The sequence below is a fragment of the Microtus oregoni genome, unplaced genomic scaffold (assembly GCF_018167655.1).
Source record: "Microtus oregoni isolate MIOR12 unplaced genomic scaffold, Mior012 000007F_ref0000211, whole genome shotgun sequence".
Taxonomy (NCBI): domain Eukaryota; kingdom Metazoa; phylum Chordata; class Mammalia; order Rodentia; family Cricetidae; genus Microtus; species Microtus oregoni.
In genome coordinates this window covers 2,583,185-2,602,751 of record NW_024543066.1, presented here as the reverse complement: position 1 = coordinate 2,602,751, position 19,567 = coordinate 2,583,185, and the positions used below count along the sequence as shown (strand labels likewise).

Below are 19,567 nucleotides of genomic sequence, written 5' to 3'. Positions count from 1 at the left end.
TATGCAGAATTCTCCCTGATGCAAAGCCTCCTAGGAGGTGCCTGGTTCCTGACTCCCAGCATGCTCAGCGAGGTGATTATTCACACCCACCAGTTCTTCCTTTGCATTCAGGTTATAGCACCCTACCTTTGCGGCCTTAGGCTTGCCCATGGGATGAATTATGCATTGGTGACCTGTATCACATTTGGGTAAAAAGCCTTAAAAACCCGTATTTGATCCCAAGATTTCTAGAGTATTTCTGTAGTATCAAATTTGCACCTAACACAGTGGTGTCAGGAACTGTTTTGAGGGTGACTACAGGATGAGACTTTAAAAACACTGGCTGTTTAGGAGTGGATTGTTGGCATGGGTGTGAGGGAGGTTGCAGGTGTTTCTTCTGTGCTGGTGAATTAAATATGACACTCTGATGTGACACCCTGCTGTTGGCCTGGAGAACTATTGCTCTGAGAAGCACTCCTTCAAGGCGTGGCGGGAGACCTTGAAGGTGGATATTAGCACACACGAATGAGGTGATTCTCATTTTGATGTGTGTGGAAGGTTGCCTGTGGGCTAGCTTCTTGCTTGAGCTTCCTGAAGTTACAATCTCTTTTCTTCACAAAAAAGTCCAACTCGCCTTGCTATTCTGCTGTGAGAAAAATAAAGCCAGTGATTCCTGCTTCTTAGAATATGAGACCTAATTTCTCCCACGAGCACCAGATATTGCATAGACTGGTCACTGGAACCATTGCTTATTTGCTCTTAAGTTTTCAATCTATAATCAAAAAATGGATAATATAGTTATATTTTTATATACAACTTCACCAAGGCTACACACATAAGGAGAGAAAAGGTTTATCCATTCCAAAGGTCGAAAGGAGAAAATATGATGTCTCATAAAGTGGTACATTTTCACACCTTTAATTGTGTAGAATTTGGAGAAATCACATAACAAAAGGCATGGTGGGGCTGGAGAGATGACTCAGTGGTTAAGAGCACTTGTTACTCTTGCAGAGGACTTGGGTTTTATTCCCAGCACCCACACAGTAGCTCACAACCCCATATTGACTGCAGTTTCAGGGGATATGACACCCTTTTCTGGCCTCCATGGGAACTGCATACACACAATGTGTGTAGATAAAACATCCGTATACATAAAATAAAATATGAAAAATAAAAAGGCAGGGTGATACGAAAATGTTGTAAGTGTTTCAGGGATGGATGTAGAGGTGGAAATGGTCAAAGCCAATGATGTTTTAGGAGTGGATGTTTGGCACAGGTGTGAGAGAGATTGCAGTCATTTCATCATAAAAATTTTGCTTTGCAGTCTTACAATTCAGGTTGACACATGATTGTACTTGTTCTTCAAAAGGCCTTCTCCAATAAGATGACTTCTTGTTAATGCGGACAAATGAACATTTATAGTTCACAGCTTCGTGTGAAATGCCAAATGAGCACACAGGACTTTTAACAGAGGTAGAGGAATACTGGCATAAAATATCCTGTGCTTATCATGGAGTCCTGACTTGCTAGCAGACAGTCATCCGAGGCAGCATTATAACCTGCTGGTTGGTCATTGATTGAGTGACTTCACTTGCCATTGAGATCTCTGGAGATTGCCAATAATAATACGAGTAAATCAGAATGATGGGGAGTTATCCAGCAAGGACCTGCCTGAAGACAAGACACCAGACTGCAGCTGGGTGTCAACAATTAGATGTGTTGTCCCCACTGATGCCTTTGTTTTCCTGCTGCTTTCGTTTGTTTCTTGAGACAGGGTCTCTTGCAGCACAGGCTGGGTTTGAACTCATGATCTTCCTGTTTGCATTGTCCCAGTGCTGAGATCGTTATTGCGATGCCCCGTGCTGCCTGTCTCTGTAGTTGTCTAGCAATAGAACTACATCTATAGATCTCCGAGTCTGAGATGATCTGCTGCTATAAACTGCCTATGGTCCAAGGGAAGCCTACACATGCTTTGTCTCATGCTCCCCCAAGGGATGTGTTCAGTGTTTCTAAAGAGCTGCAGTGGCCTCAGAATTTATGTGTCTTCCACAGTGGAGCAGACAGTATTTCTTTTTATTAAGATGTTGTACAAGACGGTTGAAAACACCATTAAGATAATTACATCAAATTGTCCTTTATTCACTTGACTATGTTTGCTATTATTTTCCCTCATAACAATGGCTGAACAATGAAAAAAAGCCCAGTTTTCATTTCATATCAGTTTAGCTCTCAGTATTCCAAACTTAATGGTTTTTATTGTTGTTGTTCACTAGAAACTAAGTCTTCATATGTGTAAAGAAATGTTTTTAAGCATGAAGGGGGAAGAAAACCCTCCCATTACATACGGGACACTTTGGGTTGAGCAGAGTTCATGGACAGTGATGGAAAGCCAACATTGGTTACTGTTTAGAGTAGATTCATGAATAAACCAGTCTGTATGTCTCCAAAAACAAATAAAAACAGTGGTTGATGCAACGTCTTGTTCTGACTCAGGAAATAGATTCTTCTGGTTCCAGGAGTTTTGGGGAGCTCCAGGTAGCCATGCAGGCATGGCTAAGATGCACACTATACACGGCCTACCCTGAAAATGGCACGGAAATGGCATTAAGAAACTCCAGTCACAAAGACAAGAATCTCTTACGGAGACTGACCTCCGGTTTTTGGGGAACAAGCACTTTGCCAAGAAGCACAACAGTAATGGCCTGAAGACAATGCAGGCAAAGAGCCCATTTGCAGGGAGGCAACTGAGGCCCTTGTGAAGCCTAAATGGTAGCTGTCTTGCTTTCAAGGCTCATCCTAAGTCTGAGAAGCAGGTTCAAGTCTACATTCCCATGTCACATGGCCAAAGGTGGCAGGCTCTGCCAAGAAAAGTCCAAGTTCAAACCAAGGCGGAGGTCTCAGCTCCATCTCAGGCCAAAGCTTCAGCTCCTGCTTGGGCTCTCAAAGGTAACCAGGCCCCTGTGAAGGCCCTATAGGAAAGGCTTCTGTCTGCCAATGTGATGGGTGGATGTGGCACACCTACACACTGTTTGCAGACGATTGGTGCCCTGTGCTGTTTTTACAGATAAACTTGAGGCAAGATCCATTTAAAAGAAGGAAATAGATATTTGTAATGAAGATGATTCTGAAAGAAATTGCTTCTGATGATGAATGCAGGCTGCAGACATGGCCTTGCCCTGCCCTATGTCTCCCTGCCAACTCATAGAGGTCAAGTGCGGCCACGATGCATCATTGATAGACCTTTCCAGCTATTAGTAAACCTCATGGCACACTTGGACAACACTGACTTGGCATATATTTAGAACCTGGGGGACATTTAGTAACCCTGTGGGATCATTTTGTTAAGTACTTCTAGTACTGTCAGATTTACTGTGACACTATGGGAGAGAGGGAAGTCAAATCTAGTCTCCTCTGCCTTTTGAAGGTCATAGAGATCAAAGCACGGTCAGCTAGATTGCCAGAATGGAAAGTACTACCCATTCCACTTGAGTGATGGGCTGGATGAGCACACAGGCACACAGCAGCAGTGTGACTCCCAAGAGTCTATGGAGAACACTGAACACATGAAGACATGTCTGGGACCATCATTACTGTACCCCTGTGTTGCTACATCTTTGGTCCTCACTTTATTCAGACCAGCTCCACAGCCAAGACTCCCCCACCCCCTCCTTCCTCCCTCTTCTTAATGTGCAATTCCTTTGCCTTATTTCATTCCCAGGGGAAAAAAAATAAGTATATATAACCTCCTGAATAAAGGCATCTAAATTCAACCATTCATTTGCTCTTTTGACCTTTATTTCATTAAAAAAAACAAATGATTTGCGGTGAATAAAAACTTACCACAGTGATTTGTTTTAGAAAACACTCACCACGGCTGCGTGAGCGAGATGATTCACCGTGGCGGACACAAGTTATGAATCAACAAGCCAGAAGGTGACTTTCAGCCAAAGAGGAGCAGAAATTAGGTTTGCCCTGACACAGGGAAAATGCCATCCAAATGTGCAGTGGCATTTGTACATGTCATGAAGGTGGTTGTCCTGCGTCTAGGCACTGCAAAGGTTACATCTCAGACGTCATCTTCAAGATTAAGAGAATTAGTAGTGACAGCATGCGGGCTGGGTTTAAAGGAACTCAGTTTAGAGTTGAGGACATTGAGATTTGAGAAGAGATTACAGGGAGAGGGCATGCGATTATCAGGATGAAGTCTGCTGGGGACAACTGTATAGGCGAGTACTGTGTGGCCGCGGTCTGTATGTAGGGCTGGAGTGTGACGTTGTGCACTGTGATGGTCAGATTACTTAGGACCATGCTATAGGCTGCAGTGTGACACTGGTCATATGGAAAGCTGTAGTATGGATTGTACTGTGACAGCGGCTTGCCTGGAGGATTGTGGCGTAGACTGCAGAGTGACAGTGGTCTCTATGTATGGATCGCAGTGTGACGCCCAGGGCTGTGGTTTAGACCATAAGGTAGCTCTGCTTTGTTTACAGGGCTGCGGAATAGACTGTTTTATGACCCGGTGTTTTATTGCACTGTGGACTGTGGTACAGACTCCAGTGTGAGAGCAGTCTGTAAGCAGGGCTACGGCGTGGACCACAGAGTGACATCAGCCTATATGGAGGGCTATGGTTCCAGACCGCAGCGTGACAGTGATCTGTATGTAAGGCTGTGGGGTGGACGTCGGTGTGACACAGTGGTCTTTCTGGAGTGCTCTGGTGTGATCCGCAGTGTGATGTTCGTCTGCTGCGTAGCGCTGAGATACACATGCACCACCAAAAGTGTAAACAGTTAACCAGGAAAGGCCTGGGGCGGGGGTGGATCTGTGCTCAGAGCATTGCTTCCGTTATGTGCAAGCGCTTGAGTAAAAGCTTGATACAAACGAGCTGGATGTATCATTATGTGTATTGGCAAGTAGAGTTGAAACTGTCCCCAAACTATTTTTATGAATGGAGAACAGGTTTTGATGTCTTGGATCGCTTGATTTCAAGGCTTACTCTCAAGTTGCTGTCATCAAAATGCCGTGTTGACAAAGTGTGGACATAGATGAGCGAGGCAGAATCAAGGGGCTGGGAAGAGAGCCACGTATTGTTGTCAACTGATTTTCATTAGAGCTGACGGTGATTCCATATGGAGAATTACGTTATACATTTGGGGGAAAACCAATGTCAACTTCTGCCGTATTCAGTGTATAAGTAATAAGCCCAAATTAACTATTGACAGAAATGTAAAAGCAAAATTAAAGTCCTCCAGAAGGGAGCAAGAATCTGTCCTCAGCTTTTAGTAAGCTGGCATTGGAGTCTGGGATACTGGGATGAGTTGGGGGAAGGAAGATTGGAGAAGACATTTGTGAACCATTGGGGGCATGGACAGAGAGAGTAAAGGGGGATTGTAGCAGGGTTTTTTTTTTTCTACAGAGATGAGATGGGGATGAGACTTGGGGATTGGATTTGGAGAAGCAGAAAGAGAGGAGACCTTGTTAGGATAGCAGCCATATTTTAGGAAGTTTCCACTGCACTAGAATTCAATAGCATCCTTTAAATGCCCCTCATTTCCTGATGCCCCTCCCAGCTTTTCCTCCTAAATCCTATATTCATCTCCCTCCCATATATCCCCTCCTTAGCTGATCTTCTTGTTCTAGTCCCCACCAGCTACCAAATCCACCTGTAAAATCTATTCTATTCTAGCTGTTTATTATTATTGTTGTTGTTGTTAATTTGGATTTTTGAGACAGAGTTTCTCTGTGTAGTCTTGGATGTCCTGGAACTCACTCTGTAGACTCAGAGATCCACCTGCCTCTGCCTCCCAAGTGCTGGGATTAAAGGTGTGCGCCACCACCTCCTGACAGTAAAATCTATTCTATTTCCCCCTCTAAGGGAGATCCATGTGTCCCATCTGTTCCCTTTCTCTATACTTAACCTCTCTGGGATTTTAGATTGGTTATCATTTATTTGTTATGTATGGCTGATATTCACATATAAGTGAATAAATAGATTTGGTAAGCATTCTTTAAGGTAGTATGAAGTCACAAACTGAAAGAGAAAGCAGTGTTGATTAGGGAATAATAGCAACTAACAACTTCTAAGTTGTGAAAGATGCAAGTCATAGCTTGGGGACAACTTTTTGAGTGTGTGTACTTGTAAAAGGAGTGGTACACAAAACACACAAGGTTTGTTTAAAATTTAATGATATAAAGTAGAAAAGACATGGAACTAAAAATGGGGGCAAGATTTTTATCAGATCACCTCATAAAAAGTGTGATGCTTTTAGTCAACACATACAAAGTAATTAGCCTGAGAGAATATGTGGATTTAAACCACAGTAGATGTCTGCTGTCCAAGCAATGGAAAGTTGGGGCTTGAAGAAATGGCCCAGGGGTTAAGTCCACTGGCTACTCTTGAAGCAGACTCAGGTTCGATCCCCAGCACCTATGCAGTGGCTCATGATCATCTGTAATTAATGGTCCAGGAGACTTAATGTCCTTTTCTGGCCTCCATGGGCACCAGGCACACAGGTGACAGAAGCAAACACTCATGTACATGAAATAAAATTTAAAAAGTATGGGAAGTACTATTAGTGGTTACAGTATAGGATTTTAGGGCTGGCCTGTATTTTCATAGAAGATGTTCGCTAGTTAAACAAAATTGTCAAAAGTCATTGAAAGGTATACTTGAGATGGGAGCATTTGGGTGTAGAGATGAATAGGTTATACCTATATCAGATGGATTTTATAAGCGTGGAGCTTATCAGTATTATATATGGGAAAAGGAATATTTTTTCTCTCTTTTTTGGTTTTCTTTTAGAGATAGGACATCATGTAGGCCAGGTTGGACTTGAACTTGCTATGAAGGATGACCTTCATCTCTCTATCTCCTGTTACCCATGGCTGTTGCTGAGGCAAGGATTCATGTAGCCAAGGCTGGTCTCATGATCTCAGTATAGCCAAGGATGATCTTTAACGCCAGATCTCCCTGCCTCTACCTTCAAAGCGTTTGGATTGCAGTTCGCACCTCCAGTCTGGGTTTATGTGTGGCTAAAAAGGATCCTAGGGAAGGTACTCTACCGACTGAGCTACCCCTATAGGCCACGTATATGGAGTTGGTTATCACAAAAGTGATATTGGATCTGGCCGTAAGACCAGTCAACACATTTGCTCCATCTGTTACCACGGGCAACTTGCAACAAACTACAGATTTTAGAGCTTTGTGCCTAATGATTTCAGATCTCAGGCAAGGACTTTTCTCTAAACAATTTTCTGGTGATTCCGATGAGCAGTCAGGTTTGGGAAACATTTCGTGGACAATCGCAGAGTGCAGGAAAAGTTGCTGAGGTGAGGTAATGGGATGAGGGATGGAGAGATGGTTACACAAGATGCAGGCTGTCCAACGAGACCAACCTATTTTCTGAGTTAGACTTCATTAATGGAGACTTTACAAAATCCTATGAAGAGAGACCAAGTCTCCCAGGTTGTATCACACTCTTACTTCACTTGATGAGAATTGCATTGCTGGGGTGCTCCTCAGATTATATTCATGTCATGTGGAATAAAAAGATATGAAACCCTCACAGATGGGTTTTAGACATGATCACTGCATTAAAGAACCAATTCCCAGAGTCTCTCATTTGAGTTCATTTAAGACACAGAAGACCAGTGTGTCAAATACATTTTCACTGCCGAAAAAAAAAAAGTAACATCGCTGTTCATAGATCTAAAAAAATATATTTTGAGGTCAGGGGTATATTCACCAGTTGGAAATTAAACTGGGGAGAATATTTTTCACTGAAAAATTCCCTCCCGATACTATCCTTTAAAAAAAAAATCTGTGATGTCTAATCAGTTGAGGCTAAAGAATCATCTGTGACTAACAAGAGACCAGAACTATAGTGATATTTCATTTGTATTTTACTAAATAAAGCTTACCTGAAGTTCAGAGTGTAAAACAGCTGCACTGATCAGCCTGACAGACCAGACAGTGGCGACACACTTTAATCCCAGTAGCTATGCTAGTTTGCCATAGAAACGGGGCGGTAGTGGTGCACACCTTTAATCCTAACACTAGAGAGGAATATAAGATGGGAGGAGACAGCTCTCACACAATCTCATTCTGAGATTCCTGGAGGCAGGATCACCGTTTTGTCCTGAGGTAGAGGTAAGAGTCAGTGGCTGGCTGTTTTGCTTTTCTGACCTTCAGGTTGAACCCCAATGTCCGTCTCTGAGTTTTTATTAATTATTAATTATGTCACAAAGAACCACTGAAGACGCTTTGCTTTACTGGGACCATTGATGCTGGTCAGCTGGAGCTAAGAAATTAGTGGTAATTAAGAAGTGACCAGTCTTCTCGAGGTGAATTTTTCTGGGAAGTGTTTCCTTGGATTCAGCACACAGAGTGTGGTCCAGAGGTAGTCAAGGTTGCAACTTGATTTATCAGCCAAACTTACTTACACATCAGAATCTCCCAGGTGGTACTGGTTTTAAGGCACGAAGGGATCATGGAGGGCAGCTGAGGCTTGGCACTGAGAGAGGCTAGGAGAGGCCTTTGGTGAATGTGCAGTCTCAGGAGCAGTTGGACAGGGTTAAAAGGGTCACACAAAAAACTTGTGGCTTGGTGCTGCAAAGAGGGTCCAGGAGAAGGTCACGGGGAAGTGCAGCTCAGGCGAGAGACCCTAGCATTCTGGAGATGTCAGTGCCACGGAGGATCATGAACAGCAGTTGTGGTGTTGGAATGAAGCCTGTAGGAATTTCAAAGACAATGTGCTTCAGAGGGTGGAGCTGGATAAGTGACCACAGCGCCTGGAAGGAGCTCAGGAGGTCCTGAGTGAATCCCAGGTGTTGGGCACAGAGTTATTTACACTTTTGGAGTTTGGTTTTGCTTTGTTCAGATTGTGACTGTGCCCTGGTTCTTCCCTTTTGGAAGTATTAAAATATCTAATTAATTTTTGGTTTGACAGGAGACTTTGAATTCTGAAAGATGTTTGATTTGAAAAGTGTTGGCTATTTTAAAGAGACGGAATTTTCAGGTGTTTGAAATTTTAAAAATTGGGAATTTAAAAATCTGGATTATTTAAAGTTTTTTTTCGGTCTGGACTATTTTATATTGTGATGTACCCCCTCTTTGAACATACTGGTTTTTATTTAAGAAGTGATTTACTTCATTAATTTGATTTGTTACTACTTGAGAAGTACATTTCTTTCCAACATTGGGTGTCAGTGAGGTGTAAGCATAGAGTTCCTGGTCCTCACTTCCCTCTAGTGGAAAGCAATTCAGAGGCTCAGCAGTAAACATCTTCTGTAAACTCAGCTCCAGAGGAAAAAAAGAAGTGAGAACGTGTGTAAGCCCTGCTGGAGGCATTCCCATCTCCAACACTGTTCTCTAATAACAGGGTAGACCAGGTGTTCCATCTATGAGCAGTAAACTATCAAAGAAGAGAAACAGTTTTCTCATTGGTGTTATTCATAACAAGTTTTTATATACTTTTTTATCTTCAAATGCATGCATATAAAATATTTGCATAGATATTAATGTTAAGAATTGGAAGGGGGGCTGGGTGGTGGCAGCACAGGCCTTTGATCCCAGCACTGGGGAGATAGAGGCAGACAGACCTCTGTGAGTTTGAGACCAGCCTGGTCTACAAAGAGAGTTCCAGGATGGCCAGGGCTACATAGAGAAACCCTGCCTCAAAAAACAAAATACAAACAAACAAAGAAACAAAAAATAGGAAAGTAAAATTTGAAAATGTACAGAAACATTCTCGAATAGCCTGTCTTCTGAAGCCCTACAATTGTTACTCATGCTTGAAGATGAACCCTGGACGCCTATTAAAAACATGTCATAATACACTTGTGTTAAGGAGAACTCCAGAACTGAGGTGGTCTCTGACTCTGGTTTTGGAATTCCCTTTTCAACTTCATCTTGGCTATTGTGTTGATACTGCTAAGCAAACTTCTATTTCAGAGCGTCCGCTGTGAGGGCAGTGGGGTCAGTAGTATGCACTGACTTAGGCTTTAGGTCTTCCTCTGACCTCTTGACTGAGTGTAGCTTCACCCTGTTCATATCTTTAAAGATCTCAAGGATCTTTGGCATGTCAGGCTTCTTTGGGAGGCTCTTAGCCAAAGTCTTTCCAGTATGAGTTTTTGCTCTCTTCTCTCTTTAAGCAGATCGAGAGCAGACATACTTGGGTGGAGCATCAATGGCAGGGGGTGGGAAGGAGGTGGTGGTGCTGCAGTAACAGATGTGGAAGAATCTAAGTGTTCTAACAGTTACAGATGTGGAAAAATCTAAGTGTTCTAAGAATCTCTGTTGCTCTTGTGACAGAGGGTCACAATCTTGGCAAGCTGAGCTCTAAGGGCAGCAAACTCATTCTTGAATGGGAGATTTTCTGCAAGGCCTTCTCACTGGCCAGGGTCATTTTTGGAGGAGGCTCATCTTGTAACAAGTTTGGGAAGAAAATAGGCCTGCTTGGGGGCTTCTCAAAGCAAGGAAGGCCATCCCCAAGGGGAAGCTTGAACCTGACCTCCTCCCTCAGTCTATTGAACACATTCCCTCTTCTGGAGCTACCCACCCAACATCAGGAGAAGATGCTGCCACATCCTCTGTTGGGAGGGTGGGGCTCCATTCTGGTAGGCAGAAATTGACCTCTTGGACACTGAATCAGAGATAATTCAGTACCAATTTTCTTTATGGTACTTTGAGATGAAGAGATGAACCCTGTGGTTTTCTAAAGTACCAACTACCTGCTGAAATACCATCCTCGTCAGGCATTTAGTCCAGCCCAGCATTTCGAGTCTTCTCAACTTACATGTCAAGTAGTCCAGGCATCCATAGCAGCACATGGTCCACAGAACACACTCTGCTGCCGTGATGTTCCTGTTAGCATGAGAGCTTGGGGATGAACAAGAAAGGCAAGGTTGTGGCTTAATAATGATGTAATTCTGTGTCGTGTTCATAAGAGGTCAGTTGTACTGGAGAGTTTCATGTCATCTTGACATAAGCTAAGGTCATGGCAGAGAATGGAGCTTCAATTGAGAAGATGCCTCATTTTCTTAATTAGTGATTGATGGGGAGGGCTCTGCCCATTTCAAGCCATTGAAAGCAAGCCAGAGAGCAGTACCCTCCATGGCCTCTGTAGCAGCTCCTATCTCCAGGTCCCAGCCCGCCTGAGTTCCTGCCATGACTTCCTTCAGTGATGGATGGATTCAGAAATGTGAGCCAAATAAACCCTTTCCTCTCAAACTTGATTTCATTCATGGTGTTTCCACATAGCAATAGTAACCCTAACTTGGACACAAGCATATGAGAAGAAATATAATTTGAAGTCGTATGATCTCTTCAACTCTTAGGCTTATTATTTTTTATTATAATTTTTTTCTGTCACTTAGGCTGTGAGCCAGAACTGGGCTGGGTCAAATGCCTCTGACTCACAAGCTTAGGCATGTTATTTGGAATTAGATGCCTTCTTGGCATCCTCATCTCTACTGTTTCTTTGTTCCTCTTTCTGGTTCTTGGTATATGACATATTTCTGATCTTGGTTCTTATGGTGTCAGATGTTAGCTCCTTTCTGTTATGATTCTAACTCTGACCCCATTAGTTTTGTCTTCCTATGCTGTCTGTATTCTCTCATTCTGGGTATATAGAACTTCTTCATCGGCAAAATTCAGCACAAACATGGTAGTAGCAGATGCACTGACTATAGTCAGTATGCTGGGTTAGGATGCTGGAGCGGTAACCCGGGGAGGAAGAGGGCTGTGGAATCAGGTGCTCACAGAGAGGCTAGCACAGCTACTAGGCAAAGCAGAATAGGCAGATCAAATCCAGGGTGTGCACAAGTCCCATGAGTCAGAGTCTCCACCAGGGGAAAAGTCAGGAAGATGCAGCTGGAGCTGGACTAGCATTAAGGTGAGAAGCTAACAGTGTGGTGGCTCAGGTCAAGTACACAATTACTAACTGGTCCCTTTGGGTGAGGTACCTACCTTGCTCTTTATTGTTGTCAGAGTGATGAACAAGGCAGGGCTGAGATGTCAACATGTTGGGGGGCTACTTAATAAATGTTTGTAACCCTTTGTGATAATAGTCACGATGGGGAGTTACAGGAGGCGGTGGGAAGGCAATGAGAGGCAGACTGCTGCCTGTGCCTGGTGCAAATGCTCTGGGCTGACATTTTAGGGTACATCGTATTCAGAGTACATTCCCTTCCATCTCAGGCCTACTATCCCGTTCCCATGACTGCCAGGGGCATCATCTCGCCCTGTGTGTTACAGTCCCTGCCAGCTGTGTTGCACTGATGGCACTCGCTCTGTCTGCTGCTTAGTGATTCTCTTATTTATTGCACGTTCCCTTCCTAATGCATCATCTGAGTGGCCGCTCTAGCCCTGTCCCTTCCAATCAGCCTCAAATCTTGGTCTTCGCTCACGACCTTGTCTTTGATTTTCCTAAGAAGACTGAGGGCATTGAACGGGAACTCCTTCACTCCTCACACCTGGCCCAAACACCATCTCTGCTGCCTCTTAATGGCTCCTGAACTTTTAACTGATGTCTTTTTTTTCCCCGGTTGACTGAGATGAAAGGCAGCCTTCTTCCTTTTGAGTGCTGGCCTGATTTTCTGTACTCTAATCCACTTCTTTCTCTGCTCAAACTCCTTCAGGTGACTCTTTGCCTCTGACATTCTCTCCTTTCATAGTAAGGATGGTGAGATGGAAGAATTAGCTCAAAAGAACCTGGTGTGTGTGCATGTGTGTGTGTGTGTGTGTGTGTGTGTGTGTGCGTGTGTATGTATGTGTGTGGGGGGAGCGCTTGTGTGGTTCTCACTGTCTGGTGCCTGCAGGGAGCCCTCATGTGTGCATATAGGCAGGTGTACATGTGTGTATGGGAGCAAGTGCATGTGTATGCAGGTGCGTATTTGTGTGCATGTATTTATAGGACAGAGGTCAAGCTTCGGTATGATCTCTCAGGTCACTCACCTTGTGTTTTGAGACAGGGTCTCTCTCTGGGCCTTGTTGGCTAGGCTTTCTCTTTCCAGTGTTGGGATAACAACCTTGTACCACAATGTCTGGATTTTAATGTTGGTTCCAGAAAAACCACACTCTGATCCTCATGTTCGCATGGCAAGCACTTTACTAAGTCATCCCCTCCCCCAAAAGAGTGTTTTATCTATATCATCTATATCCCGGGTCTCTCACGCTTCTCCTCCTCCTCCCTCCTCCTCCTCCCCCCCCCCCCTCCTCCTCCTTCTTCTTCAAAACAGGGCTTCTCTTGTAGCTCCGACTGTCCTGGAAATTGCTTCTGTAGATCAGACTGGCCCAGAACTCAGGGATTCACCTGCCTCTGCCTCCTGAGGGCTGGGATTAAAGGTGTGTGCCACTACTGCCCTTTGTCTTTTAAAGTATGATTTCCTGCCTACAAGACCTGCTCGGGTAATGGTGGCTCAGAAGTTGTAGGAGTGGCCAATCAATGACTGGTCCAGTGTGTGGCCCATGGCACAAGAGGGAGCCCGTGCTTGGCACTACCTGGGTGGCCAGTAACCAGAGGCAGGAAAATCCAGAGATCCAGAATGGCACCAAACACAACTGGCAGCCCCCCCCCCCCTGAAAAAATACTCCACAACATGATTTCTAATAATTCTGCTATACTCAATAGGTTGGTGTCTAGCCCGGTTGTCATCAGAGGGGCGCCATCCAGCCACTGATGGGAGCAGATGCGGAGAACCACAGCCAAATTCTAGGTGGAGCAGCAAACCCCACAGCTGGTGTGTGCATGTGTGTGTGTGTGTGTGTGTGTGTGTGTGTGTATGGGAGGACCATAGATGTCAGAATGGTAGAGGACACCATGAGACCACAACCCTCAAACTCAACTAAGGACTCAAAGCAGTTCCCAGGGACTGAAGTGACAAACACGGACCCTGTATGGGTCTGAGCTAGGTTCTCTGCATAAGCCTTATGGTTGTGCAGTTAGGTGTTCTTGTGGGACTCCTAACAGTGGGAGTAAGGGTGTATCTGACTCTTTTGCCTGCAGTTGGGGCACTTTTTCTCCTACTGGGTTGCTTTGTTCACCTTGATATGAGGGTATATGCATAGTCTTATTGTAACTTGTTAGGCCGTGTTCAGTGGATATTCCTGGGAGGCCTGCTCTTTTATTTGAAGGGAAACAGAAGAGGAGTATATCTTGGCGAGAGAGGAGGTGGAGGAAGGAACTGGGAGGAGTGGAGGAGGGAAATTGTAGTCAGGATGTAATGTATGAAAGAATAATAGAAAGAAATCTTGATTATCTTCTTTCAAAGAACATGGTCATGAAGAAACACCTCATTTTTATCTAGGGACTTGTCTATAACTTAGGACAGGTTATGTAATATTTGTATATCCTACTTGCTCCTATCTTCCCAGAATTCTTCTTCTTTTTCTTCCTCTGAGATAATTATTATTGGTTGAAGCACATTCAACTCCCAGGCTTTCTGACAGATACCTCCAGGCGACTGTGAGGTCTCCCAGGTTCCTGCAGGTGCTCAGGCCATCTGTGGTCAAATCTTGGTTTTACTAAGCATCCCTTGAATGCAGCTGGTAAACCTGCACCCTAGCTTCCTTGCCTGTCGGTAATAGAGCAGTAATAATACCTCTGTGGACAGGTAGCAATTGTGGCTCATAGGCGTTACAGCTGGGCAGACTGCTGGTTGCTTCTCTCCTTTGGAAGTTTGCATGGTCCTCAGGGAGGGGGCAAAGACTGGGCCCTGTGTCTGAAATGCATGATGTCTTTAGCAACGGGAATTTACCTTATTCCTTTGTAGTGGGGCAAACAAGAAAAATTGCAAAAGTCTATAATGTCTTGGAGATCCCTTGGACCACCTTGACCAACTCAAAAGAGGGCTTCTCATGCCTAGTGTTGGGGTTTTTGTGAGATGGTCTATGGCTTTTTTGTAAGCATTGTCAGCTTAGATGGGAAAATTTTATTTGAACTATTTATGTATATCTATACACCCACTTACATGTATTAGAGATATTTTAGGGGAGATAGTTAATAGTATTATTCCTTATGCCTTTTTCCAGACATTTTACTATTGTTTCATCCTTGGGCAAATGAAGTCCTTTTTAATATGCATCTCTTGTGTGGTACTACCTAATTTTCCTCTCAGCATTTCTGTTATAGGTTTCTAGTTTAAGGCTTTCATCCATTTGGAATTAGTTTTTGTGCAAGGGGACAGATTACGATTCTAATTTCATTCTTCTGCAAGTAGACATCTGGTTTTCTCAGAGTTATCTGTTGAAGATGATTTCTTTTCTACAGCATATGTTTTTGGCATCTTTGTCCAACATTAAATGGCTGATGTTACATGTACTCAAGTTTGGATCTTTGATTTTGTTTAATTGATCTACATGTCTGTTATTGTGGTAGTGCCATATTGTTTTTAATACTGTGGCTCTGTAACATATCTTGAGATCTGGAATGGTAATGCCTCCAGCACTGCCATTTTGTTCAGGATTGTTTTGGCTCTCAAAGTTTTTCTTGTGGTTTCATATGAATTCTGGAATTGTCTTTTCTTATTTCTGTGAATAATGAGATGTGAATTTTGATTGGGATGGTATTGAATCTGCAAGTATCTTTTGGTAAAATGATAATTTCCACAGTATTTAATCTTCCAACCAACAAGAATGAGATTTTTCCCATTCTCTGGTGTCTGTCTCTTTCTTAAGAGAGTTAATATTTTCACTATAGAGATTCTTTACCCTCCTTGGCTAGGTCTGTTTCTAGACATTTTATTTCTTTGAGGCTACTGTGAATGGGTGTGAGGATAACACTTCTAAAAGAGTGGCCGAAGCTCAAATAAATATTTGCCGTCAGCGTTTAGACAACGTTCCACCTTGTTCCGTTCGCTGTGTTGATAGTTGTTAGAAATGTCTGTACAGTCGACCTGCTAATAATGTGTTTCTCACAGGATGGGCTGCCAAGTGTGGAGTTAGTAAATCAGAGGGAGCCAAGTTAAAGGTAATAATTAGGTTTCTATTCACGTGTTACAGCAGTGCAGGCAAGAGGCAAAATGAGAGGCGGTAGTTGTTCGGTATTCTGTTCATCTAAGGGCTGGCATGGTTGAGTCTTGATGAACACTTCCAAAGAGACCTTTATCAGTTGTTCTTAACCAGGGTTGATACCCCTGTAGGGGCATCGAATGACCCTTTCGTAAGGGTCCCTAAGGCCATTGGAAAACACAGATGTTTGTATTATGATTCATAACAGTAGCAAAATTACAGTTATAAAGTAACAAAAAAATGATTTTGTGGTTGGAGGGTCACCACAACATGAGAAACTGTATTAAAGGGTCACAGCATTAGGAAGATTGGGAACCTCTAGCCTATATGAAAGGCTCTGGTGGTGGTCTCATCTCTCTATACCTTTCATTAGAGAGATTTGGTAAAGCTATCTACAAAATAAATAATTACATACATAATATCACACACATAATGCATACACAATATGTAGTTCACATCACATATATTTGCATATTTATGTATAGACACATATGTACAGTTACATATTACATACATAAATACATACTTTACACACACACATACATACATACATATTTGAGTATTTTGACACTGTGAATTATTCACCACTAGCAAACTCATCTGCAAATTTGTGACCCCAGTGATCCTTAATTGGTACTGAGATTATTGTGGAGAAATGTCCTTGACAAAGTTCAACTACTAGGTTGGCAATGTCAACTGTAGTCACAGTAGTCAGCCGTGGTCTGCACATCAAGTCTTGGGACTTAATCTACATTGCAACCTTCATACCCGTTTACCTGCATTTCTCCCATCCTCTTTGGCAACCAACATTCAGTCTCTGCTTCTGAGTATATAATGGGCGTATTTAAATGCCTCACCAGTACTAGTCATCAGGAGGTAGAAATCACAAGCAGTGGGAAATCCTTCATAAATGTTACAGTGGCTGTTGTCATATAGACATAATGCAAGGAACCGAAGAGAAAGAGCTACTCTTCACCTTTCTGGAAGTATAAAATTCTACAGTTGGTAAGGAAAATATCAGGGAGAGTCTCACAAGATTAAACACACTGTGTTTTAGGATCCCACGCTCCATGCTCATATATCCAATCTCCGTCTTGGAAAGATCCCTACTCTCCACGTTCATCCAGCACTATTCACAACAGCCAAGATCTGGGAACTCGAAATGTATGGAGAATGACGAGATGAAGAAGATGTAGTGGTTAGAGAGAGTGGAATGGCATTCAAGATGAAGAGCTGGGAGCTCTGCCATGTGCCCTACCGCAGATGAAGTGGAGGGCACTGTGCTATGCGAAGTAATTCACGGAAAGACAAGCACGCACGCTGTGATTTCACCACTAGAATCTAAAGCACTCACACGTTTGTGCTTTTATGAACGCTGGGCATCAGGGAAGAAAAGGAATGGGAAAGAGCTGGTAGCACAGAAAGCAATGCTTTCACTGCGGTGTTCTTTTCTCCTCTTCTCTGACCTCATAAGGATTACGGCCTTAGAAATGCTGTAGATGGGAGGAGGGTGGACAGGAAGTGGGGGGGGGATGGGGAGACAGGAGGGATAGTTCAGTGCATAAGAGCTCTTCCTGCACACACGTGAGGACTGAATTTGAGTCTGTAGCGTCCATGTAGAAAGGCACATGTTTCTGTTACCCTAGTGCTTGGTGAGGGGCAGAAGTAGTGGGAGGATCACTGGGGTTCCTTGACGACTAGCCATCCTAGACTCACTAGTGAGAGATCTTGCCTCCAAAGGTTGCTCTCCTACTTTGAGCACCCATCATGACTGCCTGTTCTATGATGCTCCAAGCTCTCCTATTAGTCATGAGAATGAAGGACTCACCTCTTCCCTTCAGGGCCCCATCCTATTACTTAGAGCATGATGCTATAACTGTCTTAAAAGCATGGGAACAATAGGGTTTACTTCTCTCTCCAGGGTGTCATGGCTGCCCACCACAGCTGCCAAAGCTCTGATGCTGATTACTCTCCCAGTGAAGCTCTTTTGAAGGCTGATTTGTGTCAGTTTTTTTCTACTGAACCTCTGACATCTTTTATAATCCATAACAATTCTTAAAAATTATTTTACTTTTGATTAGGTAACTGTGTGTGGATGTGTCATATGAGTACAGGTGCCCATGGAAGCCAGAGGTACGGGATTCCCGCTGGAGCTGGAGTGTTGGTGATTGCCTGTTGCCCAGAGTGGATGCGGGGAAGTTAACTTGGACCCTGTGCTAGAGCAGGATACGCTCTTACTGCTGAGCCATCTTTTTCGTCACTATTGTCTAACAATTCTGACCCACTTCCTTCGGGTTTTCACGAGTAAGCCATTGTATGTTAAGCTCATAACAAATTATGTAGTATTCATTCAAATCTGAGGTATTATTGTGATTGTTGCTTCATTAGCATGGAGATCTGGCTCTTTAGTTGGTGGCAACATTCCTTTGAAAGGACCTTCTCAACAGCTGAGCTAATTGGTGTAACACTACTGTCCTAGAGTTTTGTCTCATTCACTACTCCATCCTTCTTGAAGCTTACAATGTAAATTCCTTTCTTTATATTCTAATGATTTTCATTTTTAAGGGTGATTATGACAGGACTTTTGCAAGAAGGTGGTAAAAGCAATACAATTCTGGAAACCATTGAACACAAAGAATGCAGTGGTCTATTTGAGTCCTCAAATGATATCCTTATTCAGAAGTATAGAAATGATTTTCATTAAAGAAAATAATTTTCCCTAAGAGGACTTTTCTTTGTTAGTGAAACAGTAAGGGTTGACTTTGAGGATTTGAGGATTTATTATATTTGTATAACTTATAACTTATGACTTGGAGAATAGGAAACATTTATGAAGAAGAAAGTATGACTATTGCTGATATTTCATGCTATAAAATCATTTCTTATTTGTTTTAAGCCCTGATTTATTATGGAATCAAACATCCATGCATTGGTACTACTTTGTAAGTTTAAAAATAGTACTTGGACATACAAAGAACATAGGCACACATCTATTTTTTGAAAACCTCCTTTTTCCAAAAATGATGGGAGGACCTTAGATTGAAATACTGCTTTAAATTCTTCAGTTCTTAAATCTTTTCCCTGAAGACTTTGAGGTGTGCACATTTGAAAAATATCTTTATAACTCCTGAAAGATGTGTGAGATGCTCTTGGTTGGCATAGCTGTGTTCTATAATATAAGGAATTTCTTTATAAACCAGTTGGAAGTGGCCAGGGTTTTAGAACAGGAAAGTAATCTGTGAATATCAGGTGATGAATATATTCTTCCTCAGGATTAAGAATCCTGCTTTACTGAAAACAAAGCATTCATTTTTTTTTAAAACAAACATCATAGGCTTCCTATGTTTTGTTTAAACTATCAAGATTCTCCTAGAAGCTGATTGCTTCTCCCTGAGAGAAAATAAAATCAGGCAAATTTGAGAATATGATGCAAATAAAAAGTCTTTGGTATGTTAAATTCATAATTGGCCAACGTGCCAAGTCTAGATAAACTCAGGGCACAGCTGTGGCTGGTCATCTTTATTGACCTTACAGCATCCAAGGCTCAGGAAACGTCACTGAGGAAGAAGGGGAAAGAACTT

At 42.9% G+C, this 19,567-nt stretch overlaps 1 pseudogene; it reads right to left on the bottom strand.

Moving 5' to 3' along the window:
• Positions 1-8,626: 8,626 nt before the first annotated feature.
• LOC121450634 lies at positions 8,627-10,753 on the bottom strand (annotated as a pseudogene).
• Between the last annotated feature and the right edge of the window lie 8,814 nt (positions 10,754-19,567).